This window comes from Oxyura jamaicensis, chromosome 2, assembly GCF_011077185.1.
Source record: "Oxyura jamaicensis isolate SHBP4307 breed ruddy duck chromosome 2, BPBGC_Ojam_1.0, whole genome shotgun sequence".
NCBI classification, from domain to species: domain Eukaryota; kingdom Metazoa; phylum Chordata; class Aves; order Anseriformes; family Anatidae; genus Oxyura; species Oxyura jamaicensis.
Window position 1 is genome coordinate 26400399 of NC_048894.1, and position 25153 is coordinate 26425551.

Below are 25153 nucleotides of genomic sequence, written 5' to 3' on the forward strand. Positions count from 1 at the left end.
CTCTGGGGACTTGTGGGCAGAGCAGTCACACAGGACTCTTCCAGAAAGAGAGGAGAAAAAGGGACCAGAAGCAGGAGGAACAGATGAAGTTCACTTTCTCCATCTGTTTTTTATTGAGTAAGCTATTACTGTGAGTAAAGTCAGCTGAGACATCCCAAGTCATTGCAGCCTGAATATTTAAGCTAGGCTATAAATATCTGATATATATTTTTTTTAATGGTGATTATTGTTTATGCTTTCTTCCTATTTACCCTCCTTTGATTTAGTACCACGGGGAGGTTTGTATCAGGTTAGCATGTCTATTGGAAGCAGCCATCAGCTCTGCTGCAGATAACCTCTCATGGCTTAGACGTTTTGGGATTGTGCTGTCCGTTTCCCCTCTGTGCTGTGACCCCAGGTGGCTCAGAAGTACTTTGGGTCAAACTTATTATATACTATTCACTATCCCAATAAACAAGTAGCGTGTTGTCACATTTGGAGAGCTGCGTATTTTTCTAGTAATTATGCCTTATTATATATTTACCATTCAGAAAATGCAGGTGTGGGCTGTTGAACTGGGGCCAATAAGAATTTGCCGAACTGGCAGCAATTCCTCGGTGAGTCATGTTTCACTGTCTGTTGGTTTTATAACTGTTTTCACTACTAATTTAGCTCTGCGATGCAATATGCAATTAGTCCTATTATGGAAGCAGCTGTATTCAGTTTTACAATGGCACTTTCCCCTTTGGCTTGTACCAGAGCCTGTTGTGGTTCTGCTGATTTGATGACTGAAGTTGTAAAGTGGTATCTGGATGAGCCACAGCGAGCCATGAGCCTCATGCAAATATGATTCTTTCTTATACACCACTGCTCTAATGCTATTTCTTACAGCCCAATTAGAAATGTGGTCACAGAGAAAGCTGTTTCTTGCTACAGTAAGTAGTATTGTCATGCAGCGATTTGTTGCCACGCTGGTATCACCTCTGGAGTCTTGTAGCGTATTATAAATAATGTTTGTCAGGCAGAATGTGCAAACAATAAGCTTCTGCCTGGAAATTAGCTTTTGCAGGCTTCAAAAATCAGTTCCCGGGCTGCAGCGCAGGCACACCAAATCATGACCCTGGGGCTGAAAAGGGGCCTGGTGGGGATGGCTCTAAAAACCCTTGGCCCACTGGCATGGCTACTGCCTATGCGTGGAGCTTGGAGAAAAAGCTTTACCAAGCCTCTCTCTCCAAAACTGCAACAACAAAACAGCCACGAAGTAAATACAAATATCAATTACGTTAATTAACTGCCTTTACTGTCAACATGGATGTGAGGGAAACCCAATACGTATTGCATATTAGTTTAATCTGTATTAAAGCAGCTCTATTAAAAAGAGCAGGGTCTTGAGAAATAGCTGAGAACATTCACTGCATTTTTCTACTGTGCTATTACCCATTTTCACACCCATACATATGTTATGGTTTTGTTGCGTGTCACACAAAATGGTAATTTGGTTGTGAAAAAATGAGAAATCATGACATTTCACATGTGTTTTCAGTAAAACAACAATTTTCCTTGTAACGGGCCCCAGTTTTCTTCCTCAGAAATAGGGCTATTTACAATGAAAATGTTCCTGTTGTGGTGGAATAATGACACGAAGAAAGGAGCCAGGCTGAACACTGTGAAGAAAAGTTACAGCGCCTGCATTTCAAGCGCTTTGAATTTCAGGTGAGCATTTTGCAACCTCTCACACACCGCTCAGCTGGCCGGTGCACACCAGCGATGGAGCTGGCCCCAGCAGAGCCTGTTTGCCGCTGGGGTTTTTTCTGACCACTATTGCCTGCAGTTATCGTTCTGGTCAGACTGTTACAGTAGAAACTATTTTCCAGGAACTTTTCACCATGAGAAACAAAGACACTCTGCTCTGCAGAGAACAGCCATTTGGGAGAGCTGGTCCAACTGAGAGCTGGTCGTTTGCCCAGACCTTATCATTCTCTATCCAGAGGCTGGCTTTATGCTAGAGTAAACAGCTGGAGTTACGCACCATATTTCATCGAAAGCATGTAAAACAATAATGAACTTTATGGTTCTATAAAGATTTGCAAAATTATTCCCAGGTCTAAAGTTTAATTGTTTAATGTCACTAAATGACTTTACAATAACTGAGCACAGTGGAGTGGCAGAAGTTAATCACTCGACTGAAGTGAATTAAGATTTTCTAAAGCTACATTTATCAGTGTAATTTCAGGCTAATTTCATTTTCCATTCATAAAATATGATTTCAGTTTCTGTATCTCTATGAGCTGTGGAGAAGGAACGTGCCTGTTTTATAAAACATGTTTTTGTCAAGCAATGTCAAAGGTGATGTACATACCGATAACAGGAAAAGGCTCAGCTTATCTTGGCATCTCTAACTTGCATTGCACATGCCTTAGCACTGGAGTCCACGTGCTGTTTAAGACCTCTTTCTATTTTAAAACTCAGTGGGCCAAATTTCCAGCATTACCTTTGATTTATCTGTTCTTCCTGACCTCCTATCAAGAAGCAAACACACCAGTGGTTGTGCTTGAGGCAGGGCAGAGCTGCCTAAAGTGAAGCCCGTGCACCACAGGCCCGCTGCCAGGGGCAGCCCAACTCCCACAGCAGGTGAGGAACTGATACTCCCTGGGACCAGAGCAGGACCCAGCTTGTATAGTGATAGTCACTGGGGGATAACTAGAGGTGAAAGGAAGTTGTTTGAGCAATGCCAATAGTCAGCGGAAAGAAACGTGTGTCTGTAAGGGGTGCTTTAACCTATTTATCTCCTCTGGCTATAGTGGGAACCCAGACAGCTATTATACAAAACACCTATTCCTGGCAGGCTGAGCTTAAACCCATGAACCTCACGCTTCCTTCTCAGCTTGGACCCGTTGGCACCCCTTCCTGCTGGAGCCAGAATTGGGTTTTCCCTCCACCTCAGTCCTGTGAGGGTCTAGGCCGGCTGATGCTCTCAGAGACCGGCCTCAACACCCTTGCGGGCAAGCCCCATGGGGTGGGTGGTCCTGAGGAGGCAGGGCTGGTTCTCCATCCCTTCAGAGGTGTCACGGGCCCAAAACTTCCTCATCAAGTGAGGGAGCCCAGCTGGGGCCAGCTCTGCCCAAAGGGCTCATGGAGAATGTCAAAGAGTCAGGGTGATACAGGCAGATAGATGAGAGGGAGGTGGGAATACCAACACTTTTCCCAAGCGTGCCTCAAGGCCACCAAAGATACAGCTTGGTTGTGGGTGGTCACCAGGGGAGGCAGTGTCTGGTAATTGCAAGTTGTGGCTTCCGACATTTTTTTTCTTTGAATGAATGCTTGAAGAATGAATACATTAAGAATTTCTCCAAAAATGAACTGCACCAAAACCTGGACCAAAATCTGCAAAGCACTGAGCCCTCTCCTCACCTTTTCACACGGCTGAGCATTCAGCATCTCAGGTCTTTTCTTGCAGCATTGATGGACGGTCATAGAGAGAAAGCTCCCCATGAAGACATCTCTGCTAAGCTTCCCAGGCAGACAGCAGGTCAGCTAAAACTGGGATCCATATCAATGTAGCTAATTTGGTGGTTTTGTAATTTATACTGAAATGAGTCCATCTTCCACCACCATTTTCCTTCTCTCCCTCTTGTATAAACTCTTGTAAAAAGACAGTCACAGCACCACGCCTGTCAGTGTTTAAGAAGCATTTGGACTGTGCTCTTTCTTAGTTACATGTTCTGAGTTTTTGGGTAGACCTGTGTGGTGCCAGGAGTTGGACTTGATTATCCTTATGGGCCCCTTCCAACTCCGGATATTTTATGATTCTGTGATTCTATTATTCTAACCCCTTTACTGTGAAGGAAGTAAAATGTACTACTTACTGGTTTTCGTTAGTAATGAATATCCATGTGGTTAGCTGTATTATGGTAGCACCCAGACAACAGTTTGCACTCCCCCCTACTCATAGTATGTACTCAGGCTGTGTACACACTTGTAACATGCTGTCCTGGCCTCAAATTGCTTCCAGGTTAGGTCATCTGACAGCCCATTTCCCCTGATTTTTCTCCTTCATGTTTTATTGGCCTGGTAGAAATTAGCCACAAATCTGGCCTGGTTTTAGTGTCTTTTGCACTCATTTGTTCCAACTGTTGTATCCCCCGAAATCTTCCTCTCACAGATATACAATTTATTCCCACTCATGACAGGCATGCTCGTGAATTATTTATATTGCTTTGGTAACTTCTACTTTGCAAATAATGAGAGAAGCAAATGTTTCCAGTGTAGGAGTCATAATAAGCAAGAAATCCAGTCAAGTTGGTGAGCAAGAAGGTGGGAAAATGGCCCAAGTTAAAAATACATAGCTTTTGAGTGGCTGAGGAAACATCACAAGCACCATTCAAAGCAATCCTCTACCCTCAGAAAGGCTGTTGAGCAGCTGAAATCTGCAATGACCAAAGAGGCTTTTATTTCCCCAGTTTGCATCCTGCATTCAGGACAATTTTTTTGGCAGACTGGGGGTCACATACCTGTACAGCTGCCCCATCTATTACATCTGACACGCTTCCCTGGGTGAAGGTTGGGTGGGAAAAACTCATCTGTTCCTGATACACCAATGGCAGTGTTCCCACCCACTTGCAGGAGGGAGAAGCTACCACTTTCTCTCATGAGTTAAAATGACAGAGCTCTGCTGAGAAGAAAATTAAGGACATACGCTAGGGGAAAACACTCTATGTGACACAGCTTCTGTGGTGCTTTGATCTTTCACTGTACTGAGAAATAGAGCTAGGCTCTGCTTTGCTTCCTAAACACAGCCATGCACACAAAGCAGGGAATGCAATATCTAATAAAGTAGCTCATTTACACAAAAACTTGGTAAGAGTCTGGGAAAATGACTCAATCATTTTCATTTTTATTTATTTATTTTTTTTTTAAAGAAATCAGTGTTAATACTGAGCAAGAAAGGATGTGCTAGCTCCTCGAAGGGGCAAGGAAATTAATGAAATAATGAAACAATCACTCATTTTACATAGACTTCACCCCAGATTTGGATAGAAGCGGTAGGAAACAAAACCTCATGAAGGCATTTTTAACGTCAGCAGCACCGAGTGCAAGGATTCGGCCATTTCACCTGCCCTGTGCTGACGCGCTGTGGCTTTGAGCAAGGCGATCTGCTCGTGCGTTGCTCCCTGCTGCAGAAGGAGCCAAGCGGCACTGCTGGCACATCCCTCCCGCGTGACACCTGCTGTCACCAGGTCTGCTCGGTTTGATGAGATGGGTACGGGTGCACTTTCTGTGGGTTGTCGTAGCAACAAGGAAATAGGCAGGTGGAAACCGACGGCACCCGCCTGCCTCCCCCAGCCTCCGTGGGGGCTGCATGGGATGGTGCTTGGGGGGGCTTGGGGGGAGCGAGGCACAGGGTCTATCAGGTAAGGACCATGAGGAGACCTTGCCTGTGGTGGCCTGCATACCCTCTTTGCCTGGGCAGCTCTGAATGCCATGGAACAGAGGCCCTTCAACCTCTCCTTCCTCTTCCTCAGTAGTTTTAAACTTGGAGTTTCTTCGCTTCGTGGTGTATGCGTAAGAAGAAGAAACACTGGAAATTGATTCTTCTGAGATTTCAGCTGTAATTCAGTATTAACTAGCTGATTGGTAAACATGATGATAGGAAGAAAAGCTAACTAAATATTCTAAAAGCATAGTCCAATGAGGATTTGCAATTGCTATGCTTTATTCACTACATCAAAAATAAAATATATAAAAAAATCCATTAACAATGAAGATTCCTAGTTAGAGATTTTACTTTTGCCCTTGAAATGTTTTGACATTTTCTTTTTGCTGTCCTGCAGCAGAATTACTTGAGATTTAGTCTGGTATCCCACCAAAGTCAGAGAACTACCAAGGTCTGTTTTTCCTGGAGCCAAGTGACATAACGCTCTGCTACGCTTCCCAGGCAGGTCTTATTGCCCAAAGACCGCCAGTTTTTTACTTGCACCTTATTGATTTGACAGATTGTCTGTCCCAAACTACTTCTTTCTCTTTGCATGTTTTCCAGAACCCACTACTATGTTGAGCAGGTTTCTGTGCTGATGAAAAAAGCATATTTTTCCACAGAAAGCAGTCCCTCCCATATTTTAAGATCCCTCTGCCAAAAAATGCCACCCAAATATCTTAATATCATGTTTCTTCCTATTGTTGATTTTGGAAACTGTTGGATCCTTTGGCTGTAGTTCTGTACCCTCAAAGAAATCAGCTAGACACAGAAAAATGTCAGCTCAAATAGTTTTATCCTGGCAAAACGATAAACAAATGAAAACAGCCTTAGAAAGTTTGAGTAGCCCATCAGTTCAGCAGCTGGATGTCCAAACTAGACCTTCCACTCATCTAAGGTAAAAATTGACAGGAATTCAGGAAAGACACATTTTGTGCTGCTGAAATTTAATAAAGAGAGGCAGGCAGCCTAACTCAAAAGAAAGGAAAAGTCAGGTTTAGAGGATTACAGGAAAAGGAAATAGGTGCTGGAACAAACTCTTTGGTCATGTAGTTGCATCAGTCTTGAGGTGTTCAAAACAAGGCTGATACAAAAGGTTAGTATAACTGTTCCTTACCAGGATTTGGACTAGATGACCTGAAAGGTCTTTGCCAAAGCTATTATCAATGGTACTGTGATACCTTTATAAGACAGCTTTTGTACTCCAATAACTCAAAAATGGATGTTCTTTTTAGAATGACATTTCACAGCCTGTAAATCCTAAAATGGACTAATGGCTTTGACTTTTTGGGGTAGAAGATTGGTCTTAAAAGTAAAGGACTAGCTTGTGCTCAAAACTTTTGAACCTTTATTTGTTGGGTGAGAAATGGCTCACACACTTCCCCTATCGGTAATGACGGTTCAGAAGATGTCATTAAAGTTGAGAAGGTCAACAGTCTGTGAACCACAATTTAAGTAAATGGGCTTTGAGAGAAAGCATTTGAGCCAGCCTACGCCATGGCGGTCTGACATTAAGTAGACAGATACATTTCTTTGGAGACTAGGGATATTCAGATATTTTCTCACAGACAGACTTGAACTTATCTTTTTACGGATTATGGTATTTTTACATGTATTTTTTAATGGACACTAAGATCCAGTTACAATTTTTTGGCTTGGAAGGGGATGCTTCTTCCTGCACAAAAGAGGACAAAAAAAGATGTTGAATGTAAAAGTAAATGCAATTGCAACCTCTTAATGCTACTTCTATCTCTAGTGCACTAACTTTGGTTTTAACTACATTTTAGTACTAATGTACACCACTTGAGGTGGCTGATGAGTCTTCCTGGGTAAATCCCAGGGCAATTCCTCAGGACTAATTCTTGAGAACTTCCTAGAAAATGCAGAGTTGCTCAGTGCCTCTACCATCATGGAAATTGTATCAGAATAATGATATTTATCTCCCATCATTACAAACAATCAAATAAAGACAAATTTGTAATGTTACTGGTTTGCATAAATGTTGTAAAAACTAAGATAAGTTAAAGGGAGAAACAAATGTGGGTTTAGTGAGGGAGCTCAGAAACGCTTATCTCTATGCTCCTGTAGCACTGCATGGTGCAGTGTGCACACACGGCTTCCGTAGCAGCTAAACAGAGCCCCATCCGGCTCATGGTGGCATCTGGCCCAGAACAAATAGCAGCTGTGCAAAATTTGTATATATTTTTTGTAAAGTTCCTTTGACCTGAATATTTGTCTCTGAGAATTTCAGACAGCATCAGAAACTGTTTTTGCTGTCAAGGTAGGCATACCACACGTACCCGTGTCCCTAATCCTGCATTCCTTGTGCATTCCAGGCACCCACAAAGTCAATGAGAATTTGAGATGCAGGGCCAGGCACATCATTTGAATATTTTAAGGAATGTTCTTGGATTTTTACAGTTGATGTCATGTTTTCTACCCTATCAATATGGATTAACAATGGTCCAGAGCAGCAGGAACTCATTTCCTATTCATATATGCTAATTGCATGGTGCTGGATAGCAGGGATTTCTTCCTAAACCTAAAGTTTCTTTTTTTTTTTTTTTTTCCTTTTTTTTTTGAGCAAACAGAATATAGAAAGGATGTGGCTACAAGGCAGAAAACTGAAGAGGCTATAACACAAACACTGAAATTCCAAATATCTACTCCATACCTAAAAAAAACCTCCTTATACAACTCACATGGATGAAATCCATCTTTCCTTAATCTGAACCCCAGCTGACTTTGAGGTAAGTCTGTAAATCCTATAATATATTTTTCTTTATTGTTTCAATATGTTATTTCATTTTTTTGAAATCTCTATGGAGGTAATTCGTTAATAGTTTCCTAGTTCCGTATCACCACAGTATCTGGCATCTTAGAATACTGCATGAAATAGTATAACCGTTTGCAGTATGAGACAGAAGTGTATACAAAGTGTGTCTTATTCTCTTAACAGCAGTTCTAGATTTAATGTTTCATATTGAAATATATTCATTTTGCAGAAGACCTTGTACAAAGGTATCCTGTCTTTGCTAAAAAAGGTAGTGAAGTGTGTGATGCTGGTCTTTTACATCTGCCAATCTTGGCTTGCTTCTGATGTGCTAGATAGGGTTGCTAGCTACTGTGCAAATATTTTCCCTGGTATTGTCTGTTTTTTAGGAACTAGGTGGGAGTAGAGTTGTTTCTTGGTATAGGCCTTTAGAAGTGATGTTTTAGAAGGTCTGCATTTCTTATAACGTCTTTTGATTTCCCAATTTATATATCTCTGTCCAACCAATCTGCAAACTTAACAAGTGGATCTCAGGAGTTCTGTAGACAGATCAGTGCAGAACTATGTTATTTATATTTTCAGATAATGCACACAACAAACATGTTTTTCTCTCCTAGTTACCAATGCCAGCTAGGAACATCTATCATCATTTTATAGGTCATCACATCATCATATGGATATAGAATCTGTTTTTCACAAGCTCTTTGATTAGATTACTAGGATTAGATTATGGGGGCTTTGCTGATGCTAAAAGCCTATTTACTTATAATTATGAAAATAGTGCCAGCTTGCCATGACCTCTTTCCTCTCTTTCTCTGCGTGCTCTGAATTTAGGGTACTTTCTACTCATCTGTTCATCTTAGAGTTCTTTCATAAGATGTCTATCATCTTAGTGTCTAACCACCAGCATTCATGGAAGACACTAGAAATTTGGCAGCAGCTACGGCCCGTGGGCATCCCAGCTGTGAACAGAGCTTACTGAGAAGGCAATCGCATTCATCTTCAAAATTCCCAGCACATTTAAGGGCAGGTTTGGGGCTTTGTTTTGAAAACACGGTGAGTGTCTGGGAAGAAATCCAGCCTCCTGGTTCTCCATAGCTCTGCCATGCTGTACTCCCTGGAGTGGTGGCTTGGGTGGCTGCGGCACCCTGGCCCCTCTGCCATGTCCTACTCCAATGCTGGAGGTGGCAGAAGGAATGAGATGGGCACCAGCCAGGCCCTTTCTGCACACTTGGGAAATCTGCCACTCAAGGAAAATCCCCAGCAGGAGCCTGCCATGTATTTTTCGTTTGTGCTGTGCACGGCATGATGTTGGCATAGGAATCAAATCAGGGTGGAAGGTCTGTCACAATATGTGATTTTTAACTGAAAGGAACTAGGGGACAGAAACCTTTTGAATATACATTTTCCTTATAGATGGAGACAAAGAGGAGGGGAGAAGACAGTGTTTAAAAGAAGGAAATGTGTTTACCATGTATGTGCAAAACATTTCTTCATATAGCAACGTGGAGAACAATATTACTTTTGTGCTCTGCTAAATTATCAGAACCACAACTGCAAACACAATTCGACTTTGAAGCAAGAATGAGATAAGAACACCAAATCTACCACAGCAGCTCAATAGCACCAGCACCTGGTAATGCTGTTTTTTGTTTGCAAATGAGTGTTTGTCTCTCTATCTGCATGTAGAGCTTTTATATCTAATCCTGTCAATTCGTATCGCAGATACTGCATTTCCCTAGAATTAGCGTAACTTCCCTTGTAACTTCTGAGAGATTGTTAGGTGTGATTTTCAAAAACTTCAAGCTTTTATAGTAAAACTCCTTTTGACTTGACAGAGCTATACTAGCTGGGGATCAGGCACATCTGAAAATCATATCCATAAATAACAGCACCTTTTTGAAGATGCAAAGTGTTTTGTTTTGACATAATAGTGCTTCTCATTCTAGGTTCTTCATGAACGATTGGTAGATGAGTTTCATCTCATGCCTAAAATGTACGTATTTAGCATATTCAAATGGCAAAATGGTAATCTAGAGAAAACCAAATGTGCTTTTCCTTCTTCAACTCCTTGCTCTCCTTTGCCTTTACTCCATTCAATGTGTTCCAGCTTGTATTGCCGATGATCTGTCCTACATCAAATATTCATAGCTTCACCTCCCTCCTTAGTGACCATTAAACATCCTTTGACACCACCAGACCATCTGCTAAAAGCCTTGTCCATAGCCCTATCTTACTCAGGTTTTTATCTTTTTGATTGCCCTGTTTCTTTCAGGGTTTCATTTAGACCATACAGATCTTTCCCTTTGTCATGGGCAGAATTTGCAGTCCTCTCTCAGGATCCAAACAGAAATATGGCTCAAATTCTCCAGATCCACTTCAATGAATGTAGTGCTCTCTGAACACATCATTGTTAGTTAAATGTTTGTGTGTCTTGATTGTAAATCCTCCAATTTAAAATTAGAAAAACCCCATGTGAATTACTGGGAAGAGGGAGTGAAATGCTTTGCTTATTTCAGGTGCAAATATTTCAACTCAAAATACTGATATACAAAATATTATCATAATTTTGGTTGCATCACATACAAAGGCACCTAAGCACTCCTGAAATCTAGGAGGCTCAGAGACATACATCTTTTCCCTTGCTTGCACAAGTGTCTTTGATTGTTTTGTATTTTGGAGGAAATAAAGGACATTCCCAGGCTTATTACAAGAACATTTTGACAGAGGATTATTTATTCTTATTATTTGTTTTCTTTAAATCATGGAATTTTGAAGTTTGGTGGTTATGGCATTATGATTGTATTTAAGATTTAGTTGGTCTTTAGCAATTAGTACTTGTCTGCTGCCTTTCTAGTGTTTGTGCCCAGAGACATTCCTTGTGGTAGATCCTACAGGATTATCTATTTGGGTGCAGATATTCCTCCTCTGCTTAGGGACAGAAACTTTTCTATCATTTCTGGCAGGAGGATAGTTTCTCTGCTTCTGACTCACTGTAAAATTTTGTAAATGTACGTGACAGGTTGATGTTTCTACTGCATAGGCCGGAAGGTCCTACCCTGCTGCCCTACTGAAAAATGTGGCCTGTCAAGCGACCTCTTTTGCTTCTGTCCTTTCTAGAAGGAAACCTTACACTGCTGCTTCTCCTTATCAGTCCAGAGGCTTTGAAGGTATTTCCTAGGAAGAGCTACATAGAGACAGAAAATTAGATATGCCACAGCCATATCCTCATCTTCTCTGACTCTGTATTGCTTAAAGCCAGTGGCTGTAAATCATAGGAACTACTATTGAAGAAAGGTTGGGATGGACTTGGATGACTCCCAGCTCTTTTTTTTTTTTTTTTTTTTTTTTTTTTTAAGAGTTTTATTCTTGAGTCTTCACAGAGTCAGTGGATTATTATCAACACATGTTTTCAAACAAGGCACCTTCCCCTACCACCACCACCGAGTCCCCACTCTGCCTTGGGGTTAGTCCAGGTGCCAAGGGCTAGGCCTTAGAGCAGAGTGTGGGGCACTGACGGGACAATGCCCCCATCCCCTGAAAAGGGTGAGCAAGACAAACCAGGTAGCATGGTCTGACACTCAACCCCATCACAGTTCTGATGGTCGCTGATGACTTCTACTGCCTGTGCCATTTATTCTTGTCTCGTGGCACTGGACTTTTCATGTTGTGGGCACTGTCAGCGACCTCCCCAGCCCAGGGGGTGCCACAGCAACATCAGGCTGTACACTGCAAGTGAGCACAAGGGAAATACAGTTCAGCCTCCCAAATAAAGCCCAGCACCATACGTGTGTCTTTCACTAGGAACCATGCTCTGAGCTGTAACAGAGCAGGTCTGGCTGTCCCTTGACCACCATGGGCCAATATGTCCAGACACAACCAGTCACCTTTCGTCAGTTTTCAGTGCCTGCCACTAGTGATGTGTTCATTTCTTTGTAGTTTAGTTCCACGCAAAGATCCTTGATACACAGTCAGTTAATTCTGGTTAAGATTAAATTTGAACGACTATAATGTCTGTGAACAAAGTGGTTCATCCTCCCTTCTCAGCTGGGGTGGGAAGACCAGGGAACTTGACTGATTCTTACAATAAAGGCCAACACATCTGAAGCACTTCAGTTCAGGAGTGCTACTCCCACATTGGCCTGTCCATTCAGGATTTTGCATCTCAGACACAGATGCCTCATGGCAGCCTTCTGAATTACAGTAGACTCTTGACCGTTTGAAATTATAACAGCTTTGTGAAGCAGTTTGGAGCCTTTATCCATGGCAAGGTGACATCCCAATCCACAATGGGGGCAACAGACATGACATATCCCTCTGTAGCTGCTCATGGCAGTGAGAAGGGCAGGTAGGCTATCACCCTCTACTGCTCCTCAGAAAGGCTCAGTGGGTGGGAGTTGGTCTTTCCTGGAAGTCTGAATCTGTCAAATAAGGAATTGGTGATGACCTTCAGTTTCTGAAAGATCCTCACGCACCTTTTATTCATTAGAAATAATCTCACTACCCACCCATTTAAAAGAAAATCAAAATGATTTTTGGAGACAAAGATGCTTGTTTGACTCTTCTTCTTGTTAAAAAAAATAAAATAAAATAAAATAAAATAAAATAAAATAAAATAAAATAAAATAAAATAAAATAAAATAAAATAAAATAAAGAGTTATGAGTACCCTAGAAGGAGATAGTGGCACCAGGAGAAACCTGCTGCTTCTGCTGTGTTAAGTTCTCGTTCATTTATCTGACAACAAAAACCCTAAAGAATTTCAGAAGTAGCTTTTCTTATAAAAATGTCCCATTTTCCCAAAAGGACATTTACATCCACAGGCCAGTGAGCCAGCCTGGAATATAATTTTACCAAATTGTTACACTTACCTCTATTTTTAGACACAAATCCTTTGATGACCTCAGTGGGGTTCTACATGAAGGAAAAGGCCCATTCATGGGAGTCTAATTGTAAGAAAAGAGCCCTAAAGTGAAAATACGACACCTGCAATCTCAGTATAGTGTTGAATAGTTGGTAAAGTTTTCAAAGCAAGTTTTGTGGAACATCAGGACTAGATTTCAGGTAATGGTTCTCCATCTCCAGCTGACGTCAGCTAGAACTGCTTGCTCTTGAGACTTCTGGAAAGTAGGGCTTTTGTACTTTGCTTTACACATCACACATTTTAGAATTGTTTCCCAGGAAAGCTGTGTGTTTTCCGTAAAAAAGAAAAACCTCCAAAGCAATTTTTATTTGTCTTCAACATCTGTCAAAAAAGCTGTGTTAGTCTTTCCTCTCCAAATAACCAAGTTAAGGTTTGCAGCCAAAGTTTGGCATCTTCAGTTTAATGTAGTCAAAGTGTACAAGAAAACTTTGCACATAATTTAGAAGTCTAAAGCACTTGTTTAAAAAGGAAGAGCAGGTTTAATTGAGCATACAACCATGTCAGCTTGTCACTCCTGGAGCAGATAGTGTCTGCAGACTGGGGCTAAAAAGTGTTCAGTAGATGTCTGACTGAATCTTGAATTTTCAGTGAAAAGGGACTGATCCAACATTTTTCTGACACCTAAACATCCAATGGAGGACATTTGGGATGTGCAATGAACTCAAGCCTGGGGAGGTGTAGCGGAGAGAAATGGTAAAGCTTTACCCCTTTGCTCTCTTCAGACTGGAAGTTATTGGCTTTGTAGGATATAGGGAACAGAAAGAAGCCCAGCTCGACTCAGTATTTCAGTGTTGGTCCAGATGAAACAACTGGCTTTCTGTAGAGTGACTCCTGGGTGGGGCCACAGTTAACCTGGAGGCAACGGTTTCCAGAGGGCTGCTGAAACCCATCCGAGCAGGACTGGCTGCAAAAATCAAAGCCTTGGTTGTTAAAATCTGAGGATTACAAACACTCATCAGATAAAGCACAGGTTTTGGGTGAAGAAAGAGAGGATACTGGATTTGGTGATGATACAGATGAATATCTAAACTAGTGTAATGTACCTGTCAACATAATTGCAGTTGTTTGTCTGATGATCCTATCAAGTGTTACAATTTCTTTTTCCCCATTTTTGTTTTAGGTAATTTTGGATTGCATTTTTAAGCAGTTATATGTGAATTATACAGGAAACAGGTAAGAAAAATTATAATCCAAACATGACTGTGAACTTGCTTTTTAGACTTTAAGCAGCTATGATAGCTTTGTCCCTTCTTTATATCTCTTGATAAATGACAAGGCTTCATGGGAAGCTGTTAATGAGAAAAATAAGAGAGGTACATAGCCTCAAGAAAGCTATGTGCGTTTCTCACAAAGTTATGCAATAAGGACTGTTGTCCATAGCACCATAGCTTTTGGATTAAAACAAGCAAACCAACAAAAAACTGGCTTCATGGTCTACGTCTAGTGAGAGACCAGCTAGACAAAACAGACAAGCTAGACAAGGGGAAGACAGGCTGAAAGAGCCACAGAGAAACGGGGTTGTTTTCTACAATTGCTCAGTATAAGTCAGTAGCAGAGCTGGAAAGAGAACCGAAGTATTTTGACAGTAAAACCTCGTCTAGTAGGCTGTTACTCTCCCAGTGAGCTTCCTTGCCAACATGCTTCTAGCATGCTTATGAACCTTTTGTCCAGGAGGTTCCTTATTCTCCAGCTCCTCGTGATAGATTATTACTACTTAGATAGATTATTACTATTACTACGGAAGATAATTGTTGTTTCATTTGTGTAAAGTCAAGCTCTGTCTTGTCTTTTCAGCCCTTTCTAAAGAGGCGCAGGCTAAAACAATGGGCCTAGCACTGTTCCCCAAAAAGGGACAGCACAGGTTCATCGTGACTTCTTGCCTCTTCCTTGGCAGAAATTGTGGACTCTCCAAATGTCAGAGCGGTGAGCTCCGGCATCCCCAGGGACGGCAGCAGCCTTGCAGATGGTGGGTGGAAATGCAGTCCTAGGGACCTGCCCCTGCTCCCTGCCTGCGGGATGCCTGGAGCTGCACTTCTGGCAGCACAAAGTGCCGCACCAGGACCCTGCAGGGTGCTCCTTGAGGGAGCTGGGATGGAGCGTCCTTACTCTGTGATGGTGACCCCAGGCACCCGGGGCCTGACAGCTTCATTCCTACCAGGACACAGCCAAACAGCAAATCACTGGGAGAGCTCTATGTCAGACTGAGTGCTTGAGTGGTGTGTTGCAGATATACAGGATATTACATATCACCAGCAAAAAACAGTTCGCTTGGAAATCCCACCTAGGCTGGCCTTTTTCTGGTTCTGCTAAGACATTTACTTATTTTTAAATACAATCACAGAATAGCACACTAGTACCTAAATGCCTGTCAAATAAATGCCTTGTAGGTACAAGGATTTCTCCCCCCCACCATCACCACTCCATTTATCTTTTGCTTAAATCCTTCCTCTCCAGAAATAATACAAATAAAGCCTCTGGGACCTGTTTATATAATGGGGATTTATGTCATTTCAAGACAAATGGCATTTGCTAAGTTTCAGGGAAGCACCTGTATTAATTGTATTTCCTGCTCATGTGTTGCTTTTGTTTGCAATAAAAGAATTCATCTCAGGTGAGTTAACCTTGCTTTTAGAGAGGGCACCTGCAGTTATCTTAGTGCTTATTGTAAATCAAAACATGTTGAGCCTTTAAAGCAGTGAAATAAAGAGGTGCTGACAAGAGGGTATGCCAATAGGATTAGGAGCTTTTCTCACCACTTGTATTATCAGGATGGAGAACTGAGTCATGTTAAATTACAGGGGGAAGAGATATTCCCAGAAATTCCACAGATCGGAGATTGACTTGCTCCTTCAGTAAGCCTATGGATAGGAGGGGCATTCTGTGCTTGGCTAGATTAAGGGGGGGGGGGAATAAGAGAAAAAGACACCTCCCTTTTACCCTTAGGCATCTATAATTGACCAAGATTTTTCTGCTTGTGATTTGATCCATCCAAACCCTGTTAGAGGCACTTGCCCCCAACTGAGACCAAGGCTGAGGTGAATAAGAATTAGGTGACTCACTCATATGTACTATACATGCATTCACATCTATTAGGATAAATGACATGTCATTCAATTTAAGCACAGGCAACTGGAGATTGTCATATTTTGAAAATGACAACTGTTATTTATTTATTGAGAATATTTATACAGGTTCTTCCTAGGTACAGAGAATGCATTTTTCAGCAGCTGCTGAGACACGAGTGAATCAGGCGATTACACAAAGACCAGAGAGGCAATTCCACAGACAGAGAAACAAAGCTGGCAAGCTACTGGCCACGGGGCTGGGTCAGCAGAGCTGAATGGTGTGAAACACCACCAAAGTCATTAACCTGTCAGTTTTCTGTGGTCATTTCAAAAGTACTGATCATGATGCTCTGACCCCTGCTATATTAATACAGTGATACAGAAAGCAATATGTTAGGTGGCAGCAGGCAACTGTGTTTTAGCCCAGTTTTTAAGAATGGGAAACATGGAATTAATCTGCTGCTGATTTCCTGGTCCTGGGGGCTGCTAGGAGATGGTAGGGAGAAGCTTGCCTTTCCCTGTCCTCACCCCAGCATGTCCTTCTCCCTGAAGCAAAACTGATGTTGTGTGTTGCAGATCATGTGCTATAATCTGGGGGGGGGGGGTCATCCTCACCACCCCTGTTGAAATCCGGGCTCTCCCTGTCTACCTCTATTGCCAGGCTGTGAGCTATTCATTTAGAAAAAACATAGTTGTTAGTGCTGTTTAAAAACATTTCCATCAATGTTCTATTGTATTATTAAGCACAAATTTTCCATTAAATAGATATATAGATACGTAGGTGGGTGGGTGGATGGATGGATGGGTAGGTAGATAGACAGATGAAAAAGAAAAATCCATGTGGTCATAAAGAGGCAACATTATCAAAGTGGGTATGAGTTCCCCATTCTTATATCAGTACAAAGCAGAACTAACTTTTACATCCATGTCCAGTCTTCAGGGTTCTAAAGAATCACTGCAGCTCAGTGGGATTCCCTTCAGAGTGGACACAAGGAACTCAGTAGTATTGATTTTTTACTTATATTTTATTCTGGATGTCTTTATTATATTCATTTTCCAACACATTTAACTCATTTAACATCCAACTCCAAGAATTCTTGGTTATTTATTTATTTATTATTCTATATTATTTGGAAATCTTTCATTTTTTTTCCCCTATAGCTCTGGATCCTGACCTCTGTGCATCAGTTGGAAAGCCGAGCTCCGTATCTTTTGTAAGTTCAGCTAATGTGTAGTTTTGTGTCTGATGGTTCAGCTACGCAGTGATATGATCTGTTGCACATTAAAAGACCGCAGTTGCCACAATCATCACCTTGTTTGGTCTGAGATAGAGCTGTGTATTTTCAGAAGACTTGAGAGAAAGGTGTCATAGTGGTGAGAATTGCTGAGTGCCCTCAAATAGGAGCCAAGGCCGATCAGCTGTTTGGAGGAGAAATCAGGCTTTTACCTTGCAGCGTGAAGCACGCTCTCCCCACTGAGAAGGTTGCCATCAAAGCACTGAGGCTGAAATTTTGTGCTGTGTGTTGACTGAAGTTAGCTACCCAAATAAATAACCTATGCTTCTGCAAGTCTTGTTAAATCAAAGACGTGGCCCTTCTGAAAACTAGTTAGAAGTTGGAATAAATCTGACTGAAAGTGCCTCTGGAAAGACAGCCTGGCTCTTAAACATTGGCCTGTCTGTTTTCATGCTTTACATTACTAATTTTCCTGAGGATGTACTTTGCTGGGTCTGGCACCAAAACAGATAAGGAAAAAAACAAACCTGAGACAAGGAACTGATTGAACTTCAGCAAACCTGCTTTGTTTTCCCATGTTTTTCCAATCAAATACTTATGAGGATGATTGGAAAGAATGATGCAAAAACAAGGTGGATGATTGAATTTTATTTCTACAAAAGAGAGAACCTCAGGTACCAACAAGGAAACCTGCTCCAGCTCACCAGGCATGGAAGGGACTTGTGAAGAGGTCTGGCCATGTGGTCAACCATGTGGTGAGGAGAACGGCTGTGGACAAGCACAGCTTCTGCTGTGCCAAGGGGAGTTTTATTTCAGAAAGGAAGAGGATTTCCTTGAGAAAGTCCTATCAAGTTTGGCTTTTTTGAATGGCTCTCCCTCGTGTATGGCAGGCAGGGGCTGAAATTTATCCGAAATTACAAAGATTAACCTTTGTCTGATGGTATGTTTTGCAGGGAATACACACATGGAGCAGGACCTCTGGCCTGATGGAGAGATTCAGGAAAGCTGTGTGTGTGTGTGCAGAATGCAGCTTCTTGTACTGCTTCCAAGAGTTTAGTAAGGATGCTGCAATTTGTTCACAGAGTTAACACAAAAATGTTAGAAACAGACCAATAAACGTTACCACAATGACACTTCCAAATCTCCTAGTTAATTGTGGGTCTGGCAGAAGTTACGAAGACTGTTAGAAAGATAGTTCAATTCCTTGCAACTCGTACTGAAGATCAGTATCCCCAAATCACAAATAAACAGCAAGCTCAGAAATAGATATTGCAACAAAGGTGTTTGAGTTGATGCAGGAGGCTCATTCACTGAGAGTAAAGGGCACTGCCTATGTGAATTGACCTGCAATTCCTTGTCCCATCTTTTTTTGTTGTTTTTTCTTATTCACTAATCTTGATCGCTGTGTTTTTTCAAGGGGTGTGTTTTGCTGGCCAAGGAAGGGATGCTACTTCATCATCTGTTTGAAAAGCACATATATCCTTTATAAGGTCACAAAAAAAATAAAAACAGACACTGTCTCAGAGCTCATGCTCAAAAAAGAAGTTAAATTTGTGGAAACTTTACAAGACTGGGTGTTTGAATCTTCTGTACAATCCATAGACAGTAACTGATGAAGCGACCTTTAATGAGAAGTGAATGCTTCAGAAAGCAGTTCAAATTTAGAATCCTTTCAGGATTTTTTTTTTTATTTTTATTTTTTTGCAGTACAAGGAGGTTTTGAGGAATATCAGTTTGTTGGTATCCTGGAAACACTCTTATTATTTTATTTTATTATGAGAGATGCTTGAGCAAGGATATAGTTTTGTAAATTGTTAGTTTCTCAATAGCTCATAACATCTGCTGCCCAGGTCAAAAACTACATTGCACCCCAAATAAACTCAGAAAATCTGTAAAAATTAGTTTTCCTCTTATCCTTGATAGAGTTGTCTGGATATTAAATTCTGCCTTTCCTACCTGTGTCTTCATGATATGATTATCTTAGTATCAACCAATTGTGATAATATCACGTGTCAATGACATTTAAACATCAGAGAAAAGAGACAAAATTTAGTTTTCATACACACCTATCTAAAGAAAAAGATGGAAAAATCAGTCAAAAATCATATAAAAGCTTGCTTATGAAAGCATTCCTTAATAGGAAAAATAAGCGTATGAAATTCACAGCTTCTTCTAGAGAGACTTGCTCTGGTCTCTCTCTAGATCCTGCAGTAAAATCTATACCTTAGTTAATTAAAGGGGCTATCAGAAGCATCCTAGCTGGGAGCCCTTCGGGCACACAGCTGATCTTAAAACCTGATGTTCAGCACAAAGCAACCACCTGTCAATATTTCAATTACTGCCCTCCCCACCTGATCACACTTCAATTGTTTTCCAATAATTATTATAATCATCCACCACAAGGGCAACTGGTTGTTTCAGGGTTTTAGGTGAGAGGCAAAGAAGAAGAAAACACCCGCCCAGCCATTTGTATACCTATTTCCTCAGGGCAGCTCCTTGTTCGAGCAGCTGCTGGCGAGGCACAAATCAGCCTCAGAGCTGAGCCGAGCCTGGATAGCATGCATCCTGATTTCTGCTTTTTTGTTGTTGTTGTTGTTGGTCCTAATTTGAGTCCTGCACATGACCAGCCGCTTTCCCTACTGGAAATAATTTCTCTAAATTAAAGGTTGCTGTAGTGTTTCAAGCCTGTCAAAGATCTCTTGTTGGACAGCCTCCTTCAAAAAAAAAAAAAAAAAAAAAAAAAAAAAAAAAAAAAAGAGTCAGTGTCTCAAATCGTAGCCTTGAGAGCCAGATTTCACTTGATGAAAGGACTGAAAAATCATTTGTCAATCAGGATATTTTTCTCTGTTAGATTTCATGGGAAGAAAATATTTCAGTTTTGTTTTTGTTTGGGGGGAACAAAAGGCTTGGATCTATTGTTGGTTATGTGGCATTATTCTCAGGAGAAAAAAAAAAAAAAAAAAAATAAAAAGACAACTGAAAATCCTGACCCATGCTATAAAAACTGCAAAATTCTAGCTATGATGGAAGCTAGTGCAAAGTACCTGAGAAACGCTGAATATTTTTGAACTGGTCTCTTAGTATTTTGCACTGACTTCATGCCAACATAAATTAATTTGAACAAGTGTTACTTCACTAAGCCTGTTTCTTTGAGCTGCTGTAAGTTTTGAAGTGGTGTTACAAACCTTACTGGGGACAAAATCCTGAAAAATCTGTTGAGACCTGCTTGGATTTTAGTGGAGCCAGGAGTTCACATTTAGGATAAAAATGGGGCAACGTGTTGAATACTGTTACTCAGCCCGGGTAATAACATTAATCACTGTGCATGGGGAGCCAGTGAGGTTGTGATTCTATTAAAAATGCTATCTTTTATAACAGAAAAGTAAGATAACACAGGCTGGGGTGGCTGGAAGGGAGACCTAGTGCCCCTTCCATGCAGTGCTTGCCCTGAATCTAGCTTCTGGCGAAGGGGAGACTGGCACTGTTTCCAGAATCTCGGGGAAGGCTTCAGCCTGGTGTGCAGCTGCAGCCCAAAAGCCAATAAGTGTTTTGCTGCAAGAGGAACGGCACATTTGGTCACATGGAGGGTGCTGCCAGGCTGCTGTAAAAAGCAGTTACAGAGCCCTGTCTGCAAGGACAAGCAAATCCCTGTGTCCTCCCTCCTCGGAGGAGAAGGGGATCCTGCTGGCTGAGGGCAGAGCGCTAAGCCAGAGCAGGGAAGCTCTCCTTTGCAATAAGAATGCACAAACGGGGTCTGTGGTCAGTGAGACTACAACAGTAGCCATGAGAAAACGTAATAGAAAAATGACTGTGTGAGAGAAGTGATGGGGGGAAACATTTTTTTTCTCAATCTCTTAATAACCCAGAGAAAGAGAACTTGAAATTCTGTTAACGAGGGAGAGTTCAGAGCTAGACAACACCAACGTCCTTATTCTACAGGCTGCAGAACTCCTTGGCTCTGCCAGGTCCCAAGGATGTTACGGTACTCTGATTTGTATGGATATAAAAAACATCCAGAACAAACAGAAGAGATGATGATAAAACCTAAGTGATAACATATCTCTTGGAGGAGAATCCAGCCAGCAGTTGGCCAAGAAGAGGATGAGGCTTATTGTGAAGGGGCTCTTCTTAAAAGGCTGTGGAAGGCAATCCCTCATCCTCTTGGGATGGAGAGTGCCGTGGCCATGCCATGGGGCAGCAACACCTCCCCTGACACTGACCTCTCCTCCAGCTCCTGCAGCCCAGCTTCTGCCTCCCAGCCCTTTGGCAGCATTTCCATGCTATGTTGTCTTCATCACCTCTTCCTACCTCCACCTCCCGCTGAAATAGCACTTTCCCTTCTGGTGAGATTTTGGATTAGCTTGATGCTTTGGCTGAAGTTCTTTCAGATGAGAACCTGTCCTCTCTCTCCCATGTTCACTTTGCCCTGAGAGGCAGCAGTAAAACTCTTCAACTTGTCTTTCTCACCCATACCCGGAGCTCAGCCTATTTCTTTAGTTTGAACATTGGCAACATAAATGTCTCTCCCCACATTTTTCTTCCACTACTTGTATCACACCCTCCAAGTATATGAACCCATAATCCAAACATGTTTTGTTGTTTGACTCCTGCCCTTCACGTGTTACAGGTATTTAAAATCTGTTGCCTTTTCCTTGATTTCTTGGAGTTCAGTTCTGAGACCCACCAGTTAGATGACTGCATTGACCAGGGTCCAGGGAGAAATGGATGACCTAGATTTCTGAGAAATCTGTGCTGCCAATGGCCTAAAGTCAGACGTCTTAAAACTGCAACACCTAGAACCTCAAGGAAGCTTTTACAGATGTGTAAGTTTTTGTTGCTGTTTTTTCCCTAAAGGTGAGTGAGATCCCCCTTTACACTCAATTTTCAGTAAGAATAAAGTGGTTGTGATGCTTTTGGAAACTGAATTTCGGCCTCTGCCCCACTGAGGCATTTCTGAAGAGTTCCAAAAGGCCTTGCTGAAAACATGGCCCTAATCACAGATACGGTAACATTTTGTAGCTGTGACACGTGAAGAGCAAGGCCAGCATGAGCACACATGGGTCCTACCTCAATTTTCCTCTCTTGCAGAGGTGGCTCTGCCATTTCTCAGAACCCAGGGAGCTGGCCTTGATGTGCACAGGATTAGTTGTACCCATGGCGTGTGCCCAAAGAGATGAATTCACTGACCACAAGCAGAACTTTTTGGAAATTTGTTGTCCGCGGAGAGGATGGCTGGGAGCAGACCACCACCAGCAGCGTTTTTAAAGCATGCCACCACTCAAAGCGGTCCTCTGTGTGTCAGCTGCTGGTCTGGCTTTTGGTACAACTGGCTCCTGGCTTTTACCAAATGTTCTGCTGTATTTCTCTTGTGGGATTAGTCAGCAAACATTGGCAGTAGTGTCAAAATATTTTTAAAAGAAACTATGCACAAATTCTTACCCAGAAACATATGCAATTGTTGAGGTCAGGAGCTGCATGGTAGCAGACCTTGTAGAGCTGCGTATAGGAAAAACAATTTCAAGTTCTCTTAGCAGTGCACAAACAGCACGTGGTAGTCTATATACTTCTATTTTGCTCAATTTACGTTTTTTAAAGTTCCTATTTTTAATGCATATCTCTGAAAAATACAATTATATCAATATTGTATTTATATCAGTTGACATGTGAAATCTGGGTTTCCTTACATAAATTGTGTAATTTTGTGAAGTGGTGCATTTATCAGAAGTTGTTTAAGGTAATACCATTAATTTGTGGAGTTAAAGCGCATCACATGGTAAATACTTTCCAACCCTCATTGATTTGCAGCGTACAAATAGGCGTGGAGAAGATTTACCATAATCCATTTGCCATTTATCATAATAGCTTATAATTCTCTCCTATTGCTGCCTCCTTCTTCCTCTGCCACTTTACACTTTTTCACCTGACCTCTGCTCGCCTACTTGTTGTGTACTCCGAGACATTTTAAAGTTTTCCTTTGCTTTTCTTCCGCTTGTTTGAACTCCTGCTAAGTGACACCACTCCGTTGAGCCATCCTGAGAATTGTTCTCTCTCTGATCGCTTCAAATTGGCTCATACTTTGCACTAGTTCTGGTTTAAAATTAGGCAGCAACTTAAGTGCTTTGCTGAACTTGGGTGTCCTTTGTGTAATTCTGTTTAATCCTTTCCCTGCCTCACGATCTCCCCTCGCTGCCTTGCGGTGATTAGTGCCGTTCTCTTCTCATATAGGCTCCTTCGGCAGTATCAATTTTGAAGTTACTTTTCTTGTTGAACTGGTGGGAAAAAGGTCATTAACTTGTTGTCCGTGGTCTGCTCCTGGTGGCGGATGAGCCACTCTCCACAAACCAAGGGTCAAGAGTTGCCCTAATGTGCATGTGATAGGCCCCTGCTCCGGCAGCAGCAATCTGCACTTCCACCACACCATCAAGTATAAATGTATACCCGGCGGCGGGATAATGACACGGAGGCACTGCCACAGCTTCCATCGAGATGAGGTTTCAAGGACTGAAACTAATAGCTATCGTGAAAGCTATCAAAATTATATCAAAAAACACAGTATTGCTCTTTCTGCTTAGGCCTTTCATCCCAGGATCCCGGAGCACATTACAAACACCAAGACGGGCACTTTCCTCTAATGCTGTTTCACTCGCCGAGGTCTCCACCTCTAATGCTACCTACCTCTCCTACAGCTTTGATTTTTTCCCCCTCACCTTTTCCAGAACTCCATTTGTTCCAGAGCTTGCATACTCTCTCTCCACCCTTTTCTCCCTTTGCGATAAAAGTCCTGATTTCTGTCGCTACCTCTTGGCTTCTTCTCATCCCCGCTCTCCACCACAGCTCCTCCATTTGGCCATTCCCTCCCGCAGCCCTCTGACCGCAGTTGCTGCTGTTTGCATCGCTCTTCCCACTTCCCCTCTTTCCCTGTCGGGCGAGGGAGCCCCTTGCCCTGCTGCTGGCACCAGTGCATGGTCCCCAGCCCACCGGGGACGAGCAGGGGCTGAATGTCTCCACTCGCGGGTAAACCACTTAGCTTCGCCCACGATTAAGGGTGAGCAAATTTCCTTGAATAGTGGAGGCGCCGAGATGCTCGGTAAGTGGTTCCTATAGCAACTGTATCCAGGTGAAAACTCCTGCAATAGCTCCCCTTCCCCCTTCCTGCTCCCCATGTCTCCTTTCTTTTCAGTGGTTTTTCGAGGCAGGGGGTGAGCGAAAAGGGATGCTAACCAGGCAATTTAACCGCCTTGGGTTACCCACACGAAACACGTGTTAAGTGCTTTCACTGGGAAGCGGCGCCGTGTGCCCACGCAGTCCCTTGTACAGCTCGTTGGCAAGCCAGGTGTCAGTGACCGTGAATGATCAATAAATACGGACTGAGGGAACACCTTCATTTTGTGAAAGGAGAATATCAGTTGATTTTTAAAGCTTTGCAAAGATGTTTATCTGCCCCCTTCCCTTCTATTGTACTCGTCACACAGGTCCTGCTCTGTGCCCAATGGCCCTGTTGCAGAAATTGCCACCTCTTCCAACAGCAAAATTATAATGGAGTGCCAAGCAAGGGAGTTAAAAAGCTCTCTTGAGTGCAAGAAGGAGATGCCCCAGGATAAGTTGCTATAACCTCTGAGAGGGGAAAATGTAAACATCAGCTCCCTGCTGTGAAGGGAGGACAAGGCAATGTCTCTGCAGAGAGCTTCACCTGGGACCTCCATCC

General features: G+C 42.2%; 1 long non-coding RNA gene across 1 annotated transcript; it reads left to right on the plus strand.

Annotated features, from left to right (window-relative positions):
* Positions 1-15880: 15880 nt before the first annotated feature.
* LOC118161181 lies at positions 15881-17747 on the plus strand. The gene is made up of 2 exons (XR_004747892.1): positions 15881-16000; positions 17375-17747. It is a non-coding gene; the product is annotated as an uncharacterized LOC118161181 (long non-coding RNA).
* The last annotated feature ends 7406 nt before the right edge of the window (positions 17748-25153 follow it).